Source organism: Thunnus maccoyii, chromosome 8 (genome assembly GCF_910596095.1).
Source record: "Thunnus maccoyii chromosome 8, fThuMac1.1, whole genome shotgun sequence".
Lineage (NCBI taxonomy): Eukaryota > Metazoa > Chordata > Actinopteri > Scombriformes > Scombridae > Thunnus > Thunnus maccoyii.
This window is the reverse complement of record NC_056540.1, coordinates 5,720,268-5,724,121: the sequence shown is the minus strand read 5'-3', so window position 1 is coordinate 5,724,121 and position 3,854 is coordinate 5,720,268. Positions and strand designations below refer to the sequence as shown.

Sequence of the window (3,854 nt, the reverse complement as noted above, 5' to 3'; positions counted from 1 at the left end):
TTCTAAGATGCTCTGTTGTACAGCAGTGCAGAAACGACCTCCCCCTCCCACCTCCGCCGAGCCAATTACTTTGACAACAGCTATGACACACATGCACACACAAATAAACTTAAAACTTCATATCTTATGAACATATACACACATATACATTTTACCCAGCGTGACTCACAGGCTTTGCTGTGTTGTTTTCCTTCAGATGAAGATGTATGTGTCACAGGAATGAACAGCACCTTGTCTGTGATGAGATGAGAGCGAGAGCAAGACATGAAGTGTCTATTGAAGCGGTGTGTGTTCAAAGGAGACGGATCTTGTCAAGTTTAAAGAACTTGATAACATAACGTGAATAAAGACAACAGTTGAGAGATGATGCCAACTTAAAGAAGAGTTCAGCAGCTCCTGAAGGAACTGAGAGAGGAAGTGCAGGCAAACATTGTCAAATGACAGTGGTGGGATTTGAACCCACGTCTCCTGTCAGACTAGAGTTTTAATCTAGCGCCTTAGACCACTCAGCTACACTACCTGTAAGAGCACTTTCATTTTTACATTCAGTGAGCCAGTGAGGAAGGCAAATAGGTAGGATAACTTAAAGGATAGTGACTTACATTTATGTACATGGAAATAGGTCTTGATCACTGTAACAATTCCTACTTTCCATTCTGACCCTGAAGGTATTCCACCGGAATGTGTCTGAAACTAATATGAAGCTTGAGGAGTCATAGTAGCCGAATCAAGTCAGTATCTTTTAAAGTTAGTCTATTTTTGTATGAAATACCCTCCTTTTGTTTCCCTGGAAAAGCTTGCCAAGAAACTTCTTTCTGGGGAAACAAAAAGCTTGAAGCTTCACATTAGTTTCAGATGAACTTTGGAATGCTTTTTTTTTTGCACAGAGCGAGGGCAGTACATGTTGTCCTCCATCTCTTACAGTGTATTCATGTTCTGGTGGAATACCTTCAGGGCCAGTATGGAGAGTGGGAATTGTTACAGCAACCAAGACCTATTTCCACATGCATAATTTCACATCAGTATTATATTAAGATAGACTTGAAAAAACCTGAACCTATCCTTTAAGATGAGATATTTCAATGAAAACAAAGAGCAACCAATGGAAGGTATTAGTAAATGACATCAACTGTCCACAGCATTGAGGAGAAACATCTAATTTTAGACATTTGGAGCAATTAGTTTGTTTTTCCTAAAATGTCAAAATATGGATATGGATGGTAGTTTCCAGTTTGCAATGCATGGTGTAAATGGGGTCTTAGTATCCACAGTTTTCCATTCCACAATGTGTTCAAGTACATTTGGTGATGCTAGTTGTTCTGTACAAGATTTCCTGAACTTATAAAACAAGACAGGTGTATCCTATGCTTTTATTTTTTCCAGAAATCACATGAGATGCAGGTGTCAAATGGCGGCGGTGGGATTTGAAACCACTTCACAGCAACTGAAGCTTTAATCCAGTGAGACCTCTCTACCACACTACCTCAATGGACTGCTGTGGTCACATCTCTTTCAAATATTTTATCAAAGGGGGAAAAAAGACACATGAAATAAAAGCACTGTTTAAAAAATACAAGTGAAGAAGGAGAACAGGTGGGATACTCAAAGGAGGTTCATTGCAACGAAAGGCTGGTGGAGCAAAACTATTTGCATCAGCATGTGGTGTCCACTTTAACACCAAAGAAAGAAGACATCTCACTTTATACTCTTGTGGTAAAGGATGCTTACTCATGAAAAAATTCAATATGAGTATTGATGATAAGATTGAGTCAGTATGGATCGGTTGAATATATTTGCACTTAGCAGAGGATAGCTTTGACGTACCCACCTCTGGGTTATGGGTACGGCATGCTTCCGCTGTGCCACTCTGCTTTCAGATACTCACTGTGGTGAGTATTTGAAAGCAGAGTGGTATATATTTTGCTATATATGCCCCTGTGGGTATTATCCTGACGAAGACCTCTAGTTGGTTGAAACATCGCAAGATAAAATTAACAGGAGCTTTGATTTAGCGTGCAGGTACTCCTTTGCAATATAATTGGAAACTATCACTAACTACAGCGTCAAAAATGCCATGAGCACAAACTGATGATGATTGTATGAGTTTGTAAATGTGTACCTGATGAACTGGCAATGGATTAAAAAGGCATGTGTTTGGGTATGTATTTGTGCCTGCATGCCTCTCTCTCTTTCTCTGTATGTGTGTGTGTGCGTGTGTTTAATTTTGTTTAATTTTGGATTTGGCCTTAAATGCATCTTCCCTCTTGTCCTTGCTGTTAATGGACTTCTCCTCTCCATCACAATACCACTACAGGTCTGTCAGGGTCAGAGGAAACATTCTGTACTTTAACAGACAGGCTGATAGAAAATCACTCAGGGGAGACTTTGATCATTTCAATGAAAATTGGATCAAGACAAAATAATAAAAATGTCTTTGGCCTCAGTCCCACTAAGCACCAAAATCTTTTACAGGGATGGAGAAATCCTCAGAGAGGAGTTTTAATTCCAAATTAAGATATCCACCACTTTTGACATCCACTATTACAAAAATGATTGATAGCGCAAATTAACCTGCCTTTTAAAGGTTGCATATTATGCAAATGCACTTTGTCATATCTTTTTAACATAACTATGTGTCCCCAGTGTGTCTAGAGACCCCCCAAACTATGAGAAAAAACCATCCTCTCTCTTTTTCTCCTGCTCCATCTTTTGTTAAATGTGTGTGCAAACACGCCATTTAGATTCAGATCCCTTTATGGCTTCATAAAGGAATCTGTTGAACATAAGACCTCCTACAGCCCTTCAGCAGGCTGATGGTCCCTGCCCACTGAAAACCAACTGAATCAATCTCGCTGGCTTTGGTGACACAAAGATGTTGAAGTCCAGAGCAAAGCACACAGATTGTTCTGTTGTTGGCTGTAAGAACCAACACACCAGACTGGAAAACTGTTGGATGTGTACATGAACCATTTTACTTAAGGCTGCTTTCTGAATGAGGGCCAGTACAAAGCAGGATTTGCTTCAGAACTGAAGCTTCAGGTGAATACTGGCTGTCCATGACACCACTTCAAACTTGGCAGCTGTAAATTTTGCCATGTTTTATGCTGTTTTAGTGTTTATGTAGCAGGTTAGCCTGTTGAACTTGACATTAGCATGTTGCTAGTGTCTATGGTACACCCTCAGGCTGGAGCGATGTTGAACTAATGTTGTAATACTGAGGGACAATCAAGAGAAACTGTGTGAATGTTAAGCCTCATTTGAAGGGAGGAGTCAAGCCCAGCTTACTGACATTTATAATAGGCAGGTGTTCAGAAAGGCTACTTCCTCTCTGGAGTACCAAGATCACCTCCTTCGGACAGAGTTTGAACTGTCATCCTCAGGTCGTTGGTTGAGGGTGCCATTATGGTAGATAGTATTTTATTGTTTTCTGGATATTGCTTATTTGCACAGACTGTTTACTTGACTTCTGCGCTTTGACCTTGATGCTGAATGTACTCCTTCAAATCACTCAATGCCCACTAGATCCTGTTGTTTGTTGCTGTCTAGCAGGTTATTTTTGATGTTTTTGTATGATTTTTTGAGTTTTTTGTATATCCTCGCTGCAAACCAAATTTCCCTTTAAGGGACAATAAAGATACTCTGACTTTGAAACCAACTAAATAAAGACAATAGCAGGTTGGGTGGTGGTAACTGTTACACTTATAATGCTGCAGTGCTAGTTGTTAAACGGTACTGCTACTGCAGCTCTGTTGCAGTTCCAGTATGAATATGAATACTGTCAACAGCCCTCGGTCTCTCCTTTCACAATCATATAATCTCGCATTGTATTACAAACACTAAGACTCACTAGGTCA

At 40.0% G+C, this 3,854-nt stretch overlaps 1 non-coding gene across 1 annotated transcript; it reads right to left on the bottom strand.

Annotated features, from left to right (window-relative positions):
* Window positions 1-438: 438 nt before the first annotated feature.
* Window positions 439-520, bottom strand: trnaf-aaa. The gene has a single exon. It is a non-coding gene; the product is annotated as a tRNA-Phe (tRNA).
* Between the last annotated feature and the right edge of the window lie 3,334 nt (window positions 521-3,854).